The 14,686-nt window shown below is 50.9% G+C and overlaps 1 pseudogene; it reads left to right on the top strand.

Annotated features, from left to right (window-relative positions):
* Nucleotides 1-8,840, top strand: part of LOC113490618 — a 71,778-nt pseudogene extending 62,938 nt beyond the window's left edge.
* The last annotated feature ends 5,846 nt before the right edge of the window (nt 8,841-14,686 follow it).

The raw sequence follows: 14,686 nt of genomic DNA, 5'->3' as shown, positions 1-14,686 counted from the left end.
GGGCTGATCACCTTGGTCACCTCCCAGCATCTTCTGCTCTTGGCTACCATGAGCATCATCTGATGGGCACTCCATAAGCTTGTGTTGCAAACAGATGGACCCTTTGTGGTTTGGAAGTGCTTTGTTTAAAGTTCATCATGCCACAGCACTTCTGTTCAGCCTCTATTGAGAAGACAGCCTGTGAGGTGCTCTGTTGTATCAAAATAGGCTTCCGAAACAGGCCGTGACATAAGGCTGCAGCACCAGCAAATGGTGCCTTGCCATGTCTGAAGGGTGATCAGGTGCCTCCTCTAAATTGTTTTTCAGAGAGCACCATGGCATGGGGAATCTTAGTTAGAAATTCTCCTCTGAGAGAGGTCTGTGCATCCTTCCCTGGGATGCCTAGTGAAGGAATGGCTAGAGCTCCTCAACTGAGATGTTTCCTTTTTACCATGTGGGTCTTGGATTCTGGCTGTGAAAACCCTTTCTCCTTGTGCGGTGACAAGGGAGAAGGAGTGGCAGTCTTCTCCACAGGTACAAAGGGGTCCTTCACAGAGCTGCCAGCCAGGACATACAGCCTTAATGTGCTTGTGACACGTTCATGTTGATTGTATATCTCAGCTGCTTTATTTTCATCTGTTCAAGGTTTCAGTGTGGAGCTGGACTGCGTGAAGCACCTGCCCTGCCACGAGAGCAAGACTTTGAAGTGTGCTTCGACCCACAGAGTGCCAGCCTGCCGCTGGGAGAGGTGGACGTGCTCCTGCCCATCAAGGTACCTGCAGCGTTCTTCCTCGTCCTGCTGTGCCCATGCGCCTCTCGGGGCAGGTTGAGGACAGCAGCAGATGTCACCGTGGCTCTCAGCTGGATGTTCTGTCCTCCCCTAGGTAGCAGGTGGCCCCACGTTCCATGTCCACCTCTGTGCCAGCGTGGCCATGCCAGCCCTCTGCGTCTCCAGGAACAGGCTGGAGTTCTCCACTCTCCAGTGTGGGCAGTGCCAGGAAGAAGCCATCCAGCTCCACAGTCAGCTCCAGGTCCCCTGTAACTGGCTCATCACTATAAATGAGCCTGTTATGAAGGTAAATCACAGACAATGTGTAACACGTACCTTCTCGGTTGGGTTTTCTTTGCCTCTCTTGCCCTTTCTGCCCCTGTGGCTGTGTGAGCACTTGGGCTGCAGCTCGCCTGAGGAAGCTTTGAAGGGTACAGAGCAAGGCTGGCTCACCTGGACCTGGGCATTAGCTGGTGCTTCACTTCTCTGCCACCTTCCCCTGCTCCTCCTCTTCTGAGGACGGTGCCTCCCCATCTGCCTGCCCTGCTGACGTGTTTTCCCTCCAGTTCAGGCCAGGGGTGGCCTCAGCTGGTTTGGCTGCGGGTGCCCTTAGCACCGTAACGATGTCTCAGAGCACTGCAGGGACTGAGGATCTGTCCTCGCAGACCGAGGAGACCTCACACAATTGTTTTTTGTGCTCAGGTAGACAAGCATTGGCCAGCGGGGGTGCATCAGAAGGTGCCCCAGAAGTTGAAAGCCCAGCCGTGTGTCTTCGAGGCGCTGCCCTCAGCTCTCGCTCCAGGACAGCAATGCAATGTGCGAGTCAGGTTTTCACCCACAGAAGAGGTGAGATGGGCGAGTGTCACCCCCAGGAGGTCTGGCAGGGCGGTGTGGTAACGAGAGCCCAGCACAGGGAGGAGGAGACGGTGTCTGCCTCCACAGAGGGCTTTCTGCAAGCCCATACCCACTGTGCCTCAGTTTCCCCTGCAGACCACTCTTCTGACAGGAGCTTTGAAATCCCCCTGGTTGAGCTTGCCTAGAGAGCATCAGGGCACGCTGGGCTGGCTGTCTCTTCGTGCCTGGGGGGAAATCTGTCTGTTTGCCCTCGTCTCCCCCTTGCAGGCACCTGTTTGAGGCTGCAGCACCCTGGTGCAGAGCAGCTGGCACGCTCACAGGGGATAACCCTGCAAGGGCCAATCTAGGCAAGTCCTGCTGCTGGTACCAGCAGGCAAAACAGCCACCGGGCACCTTCCTGGGCACGGCAGGACAGTCGCCTGGAGTGGTTGCTGCCAGCAGTCCCTGTGGCTCTGGTCCAGCCTGCCTGCACGTTCCCAGGCACTCTGGGAGTCAGCTGAAATGACGGGGCATTCCCAAAGGCAGTTTGCCTGTGGCCACCATGACTTGGAAACTGGCAGTGGGTAACAGGATGGACACAAGTGCTTCCGTGCCTAGGAACAGTCCCAGGGATGTTTTAATTGCTGTAGTTGTTGTAACCATAACCAAATTGGTTGTTGTAACCATCTTGTGTCTGGCTTTGACCAGAGCCAAACACTGAGCAGAGAAGACAACCCTTATTTCTAGCCAGTGAGAGCTCACCTGCCTCATTCATCGAGCTGATGTTTGCCTGATGCAGCAGTGCCAGGACTGTGTCTGGGCAACATAACCCTCAGGACATTTCTCATGAGCATCACACTCCCTCGTGACTAGGTGAAAACATCTGATAGTGCATTTTAGATTCATCTTACACCGAAATAGCCAGTTAGACTTCACATTAGGATTCATCCCAGTTCCTCAGAGCCAGCATGCAGATGCTGTAGCCCCTGCTGGAAGTAAATACCTGTTTTCCGTTCCCCTTAGAGGTACTGGTGACACCCCTGCCCTGGGGAAAGAGTTGAATTTGAGGCCCTGTCACCTGGGACTTCATGGAGGAGCTTTCTGTGCCTCTCTCTTTTCAGAAGTCCTACAGAAGTGAGATGAAGATTAACGTTTGCCAGAGCAGCCAGAACCTCCAGCTGCAGGTCTCAGGGCGTGGGCTGGAGCCACAGCTGGACTTCATCCCCCCAGTGCTCAAGCTGGGACCGTTGCTGCCGTAGAGCTGTGGAGCAGAGGGGACAGTGGTGGTGAAGAACCCATGAGAGTTCCCCATCGAGTTTTACTCGCTGGAGTTTGACCAGCAGTACCTTGCTGAGGAGCAGGTGAGAGGGAAGCTCTGGTCCCCATGTGCATGCTCTCGTAGCTTCACAGTGCTCGTGTTCCCGGGTTCATGCCAGGGAGATGGAGACAGTCCCCAGGGCAAAGCCTGGTGGCATTTCATGGTTAGGCAGCTCTGCTGGCAGACTGTGGAGGGGCTTGGATAGTCCATGTTGTTAGAAACACGTCCTGCATATGGCTTCTCTTCCCTACATGCACAGATCCTGCAGATGCTTAAAGACTATGACTGCCATAACACCTTATTGCTGCCTCCATGTGCTCTGGGTGAGAAGCTGCCCCCAGAGGTGCTGGAGTACTATCAGGACCAGAAGAGGCTGCAGGATGAGGAGTCCAAGACTGGGGAACCAGCAGGCCAGGACAACGGTGAGGATTTGGCATTGGCTGTCCTGAGTGTGGACACAGCGGGGAGTCCAGCCTTCACACCCTGAGCTCTCCACGGGAAGCCCAGGCTTTCAGCAGCCACCCATTCCCCAGTTTGGTGGAGGAATTCCAGCGTGAAAGTCTGTGGCTTGTAACACACAAACTTTGAAGATGTCCAGTCTCTGTCAGATCAAGGAAGAAGGTCCTCTGCTGGGATCATTCACACTCTCTCATCTGAGAGCTCATTCATTTTCTCCTCCGTGTTTGATGAAAGCCAGTCCAATGAGGTGGACTCTAAATCTGAAGGTGGAGGAGAAGGAAGGTGTTGAGAAAAGACAGGGGATGGGTCATGTTGCAGACAGGGCAGGGACAAGTGAGAGGCCAGAGAGGTTCTCCCCAGTTTTGCCAAATGAGCACCTTTTCCCCCAGGAGCTGCTGGGATCAGGGTGATGCTGTTCCCTTTCCTAGGCAGAGCAGCGCTCTCTCTGTCCTTCGTGACACTGCAAGCCGAGATGGCTTTTGGTGACCTCCTAAGGGCAAAGGTGGGAGCTCTTTGCAAATGCTGTTATGATGAATTCAGAGCCCAGCTATATCTCCTGGAGTAATATTCCTAAAGCATCCGGCTTTTGGATAATCACTCAATGTGCAAATGGAGCCTCTTCCTTGGGATGGTGTAAAATGCCTGTTTCTGCCTGTCTGCCCCTTACTCAGCAGGACCTGGGACCATGTTGACAGGTGACAGGAGATTTGACCCAGTCCTGTTAGGTATTACCAAATGCTTGTTCTTTCCTCTTTCCGCCACCCCATTTCCTATACTCTGAAGAGGCACCTTGACCACCATCTAGGTGGTGGGGCATGGTGAGACCTCGGTGTGGTGTTGGTTTCAGCAGAGTCTTCTCTCTCAGGATCTGAGGGGATGGGGAGGATGATTAGGGTCATTGGTAGGCAGGAGGCTGACTTTTCTATCTGGTTCCGCACAGCAGAGTATGGGCAGAGCATCACCAGCAGCAGGGCGGCTGCGGGAGAAGTGGCCGACAGCCCTGTCCATAGGGCCATCGCCCCCACCTTGGCGTCGATATCTCTGCAGAAGGGCATGCAGCCCGAGACCGCAGAGGGATCGTCATCATTGTCCATGGGCCACCCCTGACAGGTAGGTGAGCTGAGCCCGTGGCTGCAAGGAGGGCGGGGGGAGCTGGAGAGACACATCCTGGTGGGCTGTGGTGCTTGGTTGACCAGTTGAAGCGAAGCGAGGTAGGCCACAGCCCTGCTGGTACATGAAATGGTCCCAGGCCTTCACCAGCTGAGGCAAGTGCTGTGGCTCACCCCGTGTCCACACAGCCAGGCTATCCTCCCCCCACACAGGGTGGCCATGTCCCCATTGCTTTGTGGGAGCACGGTGCCTAGTGCCCAGGTTGCCTCATGGGCGCGGTCCCTCGCCCACACTGACCCCCAGCCCTTGCCCAGACTTTGCCTGAGGCAGCGCTGGCCAGCACCAGGGTGGCAGGACAGGGCTCAAAACAATGTCCTGACCCAGGGTTGAGGTCACCACGAGGGACAAAGTGCTCACCTGGGTGTGAGGTGGAGGTGATCCACCCTGCTCTAGAGGACAACGCTTCCAGCCATGCTCAGCTCCCTCCCTCATGGTCTCCCCTAAAGAGGCACTTGATTTCCCACTGTCCTTGAAACTTTGAAATCCTGTCGGGGGACTTTCTAGAGCCTGTGCCTGAAAACGCTTCACGTGCAAGTGTCACCAAGCAGTCTTCCTCTCTCTCAAGGAAAGACAGCAGCAGCAGTTGCCCTGTCCAAATACTACGGCGCTTCCTGCTTGTCCATCGACACCATGGTGACAGAAACCATCTTGGACAGGAGCAGCTCAGCAGGGCTGCGCGCCCGGGAGCTGTGCATCGGGGCTGCCATCGAGCAGAGCTGCAAGGAGGCAGAGGGTGCCGGTAAGGAGACACGCTGGATCCAGAGCAGTGCTTCAGAAACCTACCCTGACCATCCACTTCTGCTTGCTCCAGAGAGGGAGTCTGACAGCCCTTGGGTCTCTTAGGGAACATGGGTGCAGCGTGTAGAAATGCGAAGCCATTTCATGTTATTAAAGAAAATAATCTCTGTTTTAAGGGCTCAGACAGGGGCACTTTTACTGCCTCTGGGCTTCTCAGCACATACTCCTTTTCCTAGGAGTGGTGAAGCACACCTGTATTTTTCTCAGGGTTTTTTTACATTTCCTCAAAGCTGAATCCAACTGACTCCTCGTGGCCATCAGGCAGAACTGCTGCCCACTTGAACAAGGAAGAAGCCCTCTGAAGCTGCTCATGAAGCACTAGACAACTGACTTTGAGTGTGGCTTCAGAAACATGGGAGGAAGGGAAGAATAACCTCCCAGAGTTTCAGATGAGACTCTTTTCTCCAGTGGTTTTCCTATACATGCTGTCAGGTCACACAGCTCGTGCATGTGGTGCTGTTCTGCACCTGAGACCAGAGACTTGTAGAAAACCTGGTTGGGCAGTTGGTGCCCCAAGCTCTGCAGGGTGAGGCCAGACCGTGGTTCTGGTGGGGGAAGTTTTGCATTGCTCAGCTTTGTACCTGGTTGGGTTGGGAGCTGGCGGAAGGAAGAAGGGTCTGGGCCCCAGGTGGGGTTATCCCATGCAGAGGATTTGGCTCCAGTGGAGATGGGGATGCAGCTGGGGCAGGGCTGCATGTTACTGTCTCCACGTGAGAATGCAGGATGGGCGCAAGGTACAGAAATGATGCTCCTGGAGGATGGAGCCTTGGGTTGATCCATAGGGGAGCTACTGTGCGGTGTTACCTGCATGCACATTTGTGAGGAGGGACGCGGAGCTGTGCCTTAAAAACTCTCTGGCTTTAAAATCCAGTATCAGGTGTGCTTTACCATGATAAAAAGAGAAGCAGGGCAGGAGCTGCTTCTGGAGATGGGTGCTGCTAGTGCCCGGCAGGCTGGGGGACGAGGGACATGTCCCTGCCAGGGCGCAGGGCTGTGCCCGTTGGGGTGGAAGGTGCCTGCTTGCTCCCCACTGAGCATCTGTCCCCTCCGCAGGTCACAATGCAGATGAGTCCCTCAGCAAGCAGTTCCACACCAAGGCCAAGTGCAGCCTAGACACAAGCCAGTCCAGCTCTGTGGACAAAGTCAGCCTGCAGTCTGTCAGCTCCCAAGGCCAGGTGAGCGCCACGGTAGGTGAGAAGAAGACGGATGGCCCCACACCCCGATCCCAGAAGCAGCATCTGATGGATCTGACAGGCTCCCAGGTGAAGCACGACCTGCACTGGTTAACGCCTGGGACCTTTTTGTTGCCTCTGAGAAGTGAAGGGGCCACTTCCAGTGGAGGCTCTGTGTCACCCAGAGCCTATTGCGGGGATCTGTAGTGCAGAGAGCCAGCTGGGCAGGCTGGGCATGGCTCGGGCTGCGAATGAAACCCTGGCAGAAACACTCTACGGCATCTCAGCCATTTGTTGGCAAAGTGCAGTCCTGCCTAATGTGGCTGCAGCCGTGGGCAAAGCTGCGGGATGCTGCACTGGGGGCTTGTGAGCTTGGGTCTCTGCTGGCCATGCACACACCCTCCAGCACGCTCCCCTGGAGCTGCTGGCCTGCAGTTTTGTTCTAGTCTCCTGCTAGTGAGAAAGCCCAGGTCCAAGCCCAGCAGTTGGAATTGTTTGGGGGTTTCCAAAGCGATTGATTTTTCTGGTGGTGTTCAACATTGCAAGGCTCATCAAGTTTTCACCTCTCTCCCCTTCTGCGGCTGGCGGAGGAAGCAAGCAGCCGATTCAATGTGAATGATAGAGCAAGCTTCAACTTTATTGAAAGAAATGACACCTTATATAAGCAATCTACAATACACTACTTGTAACTCTACTGGATACATTAAAAAAGCTACATTATAATATCTCAGCCATTGGGTACATCGAAAATGTCACATTGTAATATCCCAGCCCCTTGTAGCATTTCTGATATGCATAAACATTTTTCTTGCTGTGAACCTGTTTCCCTCTCAGGGCTGTTTTTCTCTCACCCCCAAGGTCATAATGCACCCCAACTTATCTCTTTGTTCTCACAACAGTCCCTGTTAGCATCACTGAGCCTTGAATCTCCTTCCTTATGAGTATAACTGTACCCTGGGTTTTTTCCTCTGTTTATCTCAGGTGTCTGTGGCCGACTTCTTCAGGGAGCTATGGCCTTGCTCTCTGCAAGCCGTTCTCCAACACCCTTCCCTGCGTTCCTGCGCAGCAATCGCTGAGCATTGGTGGCAGCACATCAGGAGAGCTGGGCTTTAGGAGCTGCGTGCTGCCCAAGGATCTGCTGGTGGCCATTCTCTAACAGGCTGCAGGTACGTGGGGTGCGGGCGTTCTTGCTAGAGAGAGACAGGCAGCGAGCTACAATTCAGAGAGGAGGAGGAGGGCTGTGCCTGCTCTTGGAGGAGTCCTGGGCTGCGTGCAGGGATCTGTGGGTGAAGCTGCAGATGCCATAAGCTGGCAGAGCGCAGAGAAAGATCAGAGCTTGTCTGAGCTGCTGTACTTGGAACTGTGGTGGCTGGTGATCTCTGACATCAGGCTTTAGTGACTCACTGAGAGCCCAATGCGTGCAACAGCTGACTTTCTCTTCCTTTTCGGCTTTATCTGCAGCTGAGCGGCTGTTACCAGGGAGTGGTGTTTGATGGCCTGGAGACCCTCTTTGCACGCAACACGGCATCTGCTCTCCTCTGCCTGCTCAAAGCTGTCAGAAATCGGCCTTACATCTATTTTGTGAACCTGTTCCAGGATTATGCTTCTTTGAAAGCCAGGGAGATGGCCGCAAAAGAGCAGGAAGGTGAGACTCTTCACCTCCGTAACTCTGAAATGTTCTCTCTCAAGCCCTCAACCTTACCCGTGTGTATCTGGGTTACCAGCAGAACTTGTAAGAGGTGTTTTTATTAATCCTTCCACCTTCTGCTTCAGTGTAGCCAGCACTCAGCTCACAGTTGCTTAAAATACAGCAATGCTGAGGCTGACCTCAGTCTCTAACATTGAAACTTGGGCACAAGTGTAAGCTGCTGTGGCTCAATAACGAACCACTGACCAGATGTCCATGGCGCTGGGGCGTGTGAGCCAGGCAAGGCATGGGAACTCACTGAGCCGCAATTGTTTGGGGGTTTGTCTGAATTTTGAAGCGGGGATGTGAGCTTGCCAGTATCTCCTGGCAGGATGATAGGCTGGGTCAGGACAGAGTTGTGAATCCTGGCCGCTCACCCAGAGCAGCAAGCTCTGCTTGCAGGCACTGACGGTTTCTCCTCTGGTCTGTGCTGAAGGACAGGAGCAGGAAGAAGCTGCCAGGAGGGAGAAAGCACGTCTCTGGGAGATGAACGAGGACGAGTATGATGCCCTCACCGAGGAGGAGAAAATTAACTTTGGTAACAGTATCCTGCAAGTCCAGCGTGAGAGGAAGAAAAGGTCTGTAAGCCTTTTATGGGTGCCTCCCCAGGATAGTGTCCCTGAAGGGTTACCCTGCTCCAGAGATCCTGGTTGAGCTCAGAGGGGTTGCCAAGGCCAAAAGCATTAATTACCAGCAGCACAAGGATTGCCCGTTCCACCTCCCTGGTTCCCAGCAGAGGAGGCACCTTCCTTCGGTGAGATGAGAACATCCTCTCTCCGCTTTAGTGGTGAGCCTTTCAGCTTAGACACAGGCTGCAGGGAGCTGGGCTCTGTGCTTGCCTTGCCACTGTGCTTACAGGTGTCTCTAAGTTAATGATGTTCATTCTCATCTTCTTCATCACCCTTCTTCTCCAAACCAGAGGGGTTGTGGTGTGGGTTGGTGTAAGGCGCAGCTGTGCTGGCTTGGTTTAGATCCCAGTCCTGGTGTAGGTGAGGCCCTTGCACTGCTGAGCCCCCAGGGTTTTCCTTTACTGAGTGACACCAGCCATAAAGCTGGTTTCTCCTAGGCTCAGCTTCAGCTGCAGCAGCAGGTGAGCCTGGGAGAAGCTCTGATCCAGCAAAGCAGCCCTGTTCACGAGGATACACAGGATAAGCTTATGCCTCTCTTAACTCCTGCCTGAAACTTGGGGAGGGACTTGCTTAAAGCGAGCCTGTGTGTCAGCACTTCTTTCAGCCCCAGCTGAAGTTTGTTTCCCTGGATCAGTCAGTCTTTGGCAGCATTGCTGGAGGTGTCCAGGTGGACCTTATTGGAGAAGTAGTGCAATTTAGACCTTGTGACAGCAAAGCCTAGATTTGGCTGGCCCTGGAGGTTTGGCAGCACATGCTGTGAACAGCAACACACCCAAGCATCAGTGTTGACGCTGGCTGCTGCCTGCTCAGCAGTCATCAGCCTTGTAGGACAGAGGCAGGCACACATCAGCTGTACTGCAAAGGCAAGAAAGCTCCAAATTTCTCCTCCTCCTGCTCATCTTAAAAAACGACTCTCTAAAAAAAATCATGAAGGAAAAAAAGCAACTGCGGAAGGGACATGTCTAGGCTTTTACATAATGGGGTGCCCAGCCTCTCATAGGTGTCACAGGCTGAGTAAACCCCCATCCAGAAGTGCCTTCAGCTACAGCTTCAGTTACCGGCTCAAACACGGGCAGCCAAATCGCATTCTTTCACCTTTAGAGAAAGCCCTTATGTGCTCTCAAATTACCAGCAGAACAAATTTTAGAGCCTGTGCCTTCCATGTGTGATACCCCAGCTCCCTTTAGAGATGTTCCAGTTCATTCTGGGTTTTATATTGTGATTTTTTTTTTCACTTGCAGAACTCTGACTGCCATTTAACTCATTCCTTTGCCCTGAAAGTAATGGGTCTTTCACTCTATCAAGTCTAAAAACAGAATATAAAGGCACAGAAAAATGGTTACTCACCATAACACAGCAAAGATTTTGTCACGTGAAGATGCTGAGGAGTCTGTAAAGGATTTCAATGTCATGATGAATCTAAGGAAACAAAATAAAAAGAATCTTGTCAGCCATCAGTGCTCTGAAGTCCCACTGTTTATGAAAAGTCAGTGCATGTTGTTATCTCAAACACCGGCCCAAAAAGCCAGGAAACCTGCCCTGCGTTCTTAGTCCTGGCACCGAGTGGTTTGTATGGTCTTGAGCAGAGGACTGTGTCTCCAAATGCCTTGTTTTCCAGGCAGCAGGACCAGATGTGGCCCCTTATATGACTCACTCTCCTCTTACACTGATTAACGGGCAGCATCCCTACAAGTAGATGGCCCTCGTGGGCCACCTCTAGGCCTGGGGCCCAGAAGAGGTGCCCCCCACTAGTGAAGGTGAAATATTAATTCAAGTGTTTCTGGACAAGACAGATCTTAGTGGAAGTGTTTCTTCTGGCAAAAAACAAGCAAGCAAATCTCCTTTTTGAGAAGAAAGCAACAACAGCATCTTGGAAATGCAGTCCATCAAGACCAGAAAGCAGATAATGTAATTGAAAAAGTTGGAAGTCTAACACATAAAAAAATTAATCCTGACAGCTGTTTCAGCTCTATAGGCGAGAAGTCAAATCAGCTCTCAGAAACACTCACATGACCTTTAACTTCAAGAGGAATAAACCAATACTGTCTCTCTCCTATCCAATACATGGTTCCTTGGGTTGCACTGCCTGGATATGTCATACTACCTACATGGATTTACTATGGCTGTGAAGCTAACTGGGGGAGGTGGCTAAAAGAAACCCCAGTGAAGTGTACTGGTGGAAAGACACATGGGAGAAAGCAGTAAAATATGCCTTCAATCAAGCTGTGAGACTTTTGGGGCACAAACTGTTCCTCCACACACAGTATTGTTGTTGTGCTTTTACTAACTGAAATACTACTGAGCTCACATGCAAAAGCAACTTCAGAACTGGCTAAACTAAAAACTTCATATCCTTGACTGTCGTGACCAGTGTCCTCTGCTGTGCCTCAGCTGCGCAGCTCAGATGCCGGGTAGGACACGGTGCGTCCTTCTGATCAGCACTGCTGAAACATGCCAGAGGATTTGTCTCTGGTGCCTGGCCATGGGCTGCCTCACGCTTGTGCATCAGCCCGAGCTCTGCTTTGTGGGGGGAATCCAGAGCTGCCACAGGTGCAAGCAAGCAATGCGACTACCCCTCCCCTCCAAACACGCTGCCTGACCATCACGCTGTGAAAACAACTTACTTGAGGAGATCTATGGTGCCGCTAAATACGCTGGAAGATGATTTTGGTTCTGTTGCATCCAGTTCCAAGGCAATCCCGTATTCAGTGAAGGAAAGGGCAGCATCTAGGTACTGGAAGGCCCTTCCAGTCTTGTCGGTCTACTGGGAAAAAAATTCTCCTGTTTAGACTAAGACAAAAGCTACTTCTCTCAAGTGTACATGAATTCTTTTTTTCTGCCTAGTTAGGCAGGATTTGAAGAAAGAAAAAGATGCAAGTCAGGCCTCTGGGTCATAAAGGCTTCTCAGCAGAGTCCCTAACGTGGTCCCAGTCATTAGCTTCGTGTGCTCTGGCTATTTGTCTCTCTTCCTCAATGTCTTCCTTGAGTAATTTATTACCTTCACATGTTTTGGATAGTATAATCCAGTCTTTGAGGCCTGCCTCATGAGAGGCAGATGGGACTTGCCCAGTGCAGTATTCCCTCACTTCATTTTCACAGGTAAATGGCAAGTAGCAAATGTACAGTATCTGACTGAACCATAATTAGCAAAAAAAGATGTTCCTTCACACATGCTGTTAAACTGCCCATAGCGGAGAAAGCCAGTGACATCTGCAACGGGCACTTCCAAGTCTTGTTCACCAGCAACACAATTAATGTAAGGATCCTGATGGTTCAGAGTTAACTGTCTTATAACTAACGTTCCACCTCTCTTCCAAGGACTTTGTGGTAGCTCTGCAAAGTAAAAGTAAACAGGCCTGCTGACCTCGGACAGCATCAGAATGAATCCTGTTCTCTAGGTGCATCCTCTAGATGTGTTTATAGCCACAGGAAATGTCTGAACATCTTGTAGAGAAAGACAGACTCCCAAAGGTGACTTGGACATGCTTCAAGTGCAGAAGTACTGTCAGCCAATGAATCTTACCCCATGCAGGCAGGGATCATCTGGATGCGAGAGATGGTGAGCATTCCTAGCACAGGGCCAAGACTTATCATTGCATCAGCTTTGTGCTTCAGCCTCCTGGCCTCTTCAGTGTAGTACTCCACTGGGTGCTGGCTGAACTGGGGACAGAGAGAGGAAAAACAGAAAACAGAGAAAAAGGGCAGGAGAATTATCAGTTTTACCTTCATATCTAGAGGATGCCAGGAGTCCAAACATCCTGTCTCGGTCAACCTGTTACAGCCTCATTAAACACACGTTACAGTTATGGTAGTCACTAAATGAATGTGGTCTGCATGTACAGAAATACGCAGCAGCTGCATGCACAGGTAAAATTAATTGATTTCCTAAAAAAATGTGAGTTAGAATTACACTGGTAACTTATATTTCAAAATAAAAAGCCATTAGAGGTTAGGCTACTGTAAGGCCAGGTTTAGTTCTTTGCCTCCATAGACAGATGGTAGTTATGTGACCTTCCATCATTCCTCAAGTGCAATACCACAAACACAATTTGATTGGAACGTATGATAAGGTTTGCAGTACCAAGCACTCATCTCAGACTAAAAGAGCTTACAAGAGATGTGGTCACCAAGGCTTCTACAGGTCTTGGTCTTTGTGTTTGGGGGGGCGGGGGTAAGTCCCAGACATGAGAAGGCAGTACAGGGCAGGTCTCAGACATCTCTCCCTCTCTCTTTCCTCTTAAAAAAAGTGCTCATTATGAGGCAGGATCCAGGGTGGCTGTAGGACCAGCCTTGCCTTGCATCTTCAGAAAATAGAGATGAGGGTTGTAAAATAAAAACTTACTTTTCAAACTTGACTTGACTGGGCTTGGTGGTACCATCTGGCAAAGGTGTCACTCAGAAAGGATTTGTGACATCCCCTGCAGATCCCTGAAGAGCCACAGAGTGGAAATAAGGCTGGTTAGAGAGGTACATCTAAACCAATTCCAAAGCAGGGCTTTCCTAAATTTCAAGAGAAAATGTTTATTTGTCCCAGGCATAGTCTATTCTCCAGGCTCTCCCCTTCTTCTTAACTTCTTCCCCAGCACCCCGTCCAATAATGGAAACAGAAACCTGCTTCTTACCTGACTGCTAGTAAGGCTTAATACCATTCAAACTTTTCCAAGATATTAAGTAGCAACTTTCCTTGCACAATGGCTAAGATAGCAGCAAGGCTGCGAGCAGCACACTTTTCATGGCCAAGGCAGGAACGGGTAATATCCATTCACACTTACTTCCAACAGAAGTTGTTCAGTCTCCATTGCTAACTACACTGTCAGGAAAAAGCAAGCAGTTTCAAGCCTGCTAATGCAGCATGCAGAGTCTGGCTTAACACACACACACACACACACACACACACACACCCCCCATCATCCTAGAGCACGTGCACCCTGCCACCCATAAACAGCATTAGAATTTAATTTTATGACCGAAAAAAGCAAAGATCCAGCTGTAAGGCAATTTTGTAAGCAAGCTATAAAACCTCATGCGCAGGTTGCTTATTTCGTATTTATAAGCAATTGACTCTGTGTAAACACACCTATTTAGACATCAAAACTATACTTGCAGTTGCCTACAGTCAGAAAGCTTTACTGTCATAAACATGATTCTCTTGGTTTTTACTGGTCACCCCTTGTCACTACATTTCACTGGTGAAATGAAAACAGGTGATGGAAAGCCAACAGAGAAGTTACAACGCAAGCTTTCGGGCTAGCAATAGACAGTCACAGAGAGTCATTAAAGGGGCAAAAATGTTTCAGAGAGCTTTCTCTGGTGGCTGGTTTATTGTCCGTCCTAGTTAATACCCTCAGAAATCACACAGCACCCACATGCCGCAGGCCACACCTCACCAGTTATAACGGATACCTACTTTGATGGCCTTTGACAGGTCAGCGTGGTTTCTCTCCTCTTTCCTGTGCTTGGCCAACAAAGGATCCTCGTGGCTGCTCTTGTTCCTGGCACTGTTATCCATGGCCAGCAGCTCATCGCTCTCACTTCTGGGTCTCTTTTTAGCCATCTTGGTTGACTTTGGTGCAGGAGGTGCAGGAGACATGGGTGGCAGTGGCAGGGGTAGCAGGACACCTTTCTTCTGGGTTTCAAGTGAAGCAAGCCTTTGATGCTCTGGAGATGGGAAGCAAATTCATCAGTTAGGGTGAATATGGTATATATATAACGTAGGGAATTTTTAACAACTGAGTTACATCACGTACCAATTCTGTTTCAATTTCTCTGGGACTGTGAAATGACTTGGTAACAGAAAGACTCCAGGAAAAGCAAAGTGAAACTTCAGGGACTTGGCTGTGCATTAGACATCACATCTTCAGCGGCCAACAA

This window comes from Athene cunicularia, unplaced genomic scaffold (genome assembly GCF_003259725.1).
Source record: "Athene cunicularia isolate RWA unplaced genomic scaffold, athCun1 SCF_18, whole genome shotgun sequence".
Lineage (NCBI taxonomy): Eukaryota > Metazoa > Chordata > Aves > Strigiformes > Strigidae > Athene > Athene cunicularia.
The sequence above is the reverse complement of the archived record's forward strand: the minus strand, read 5'-3'. Positions and strand labels throughout refer to the sequence as shown.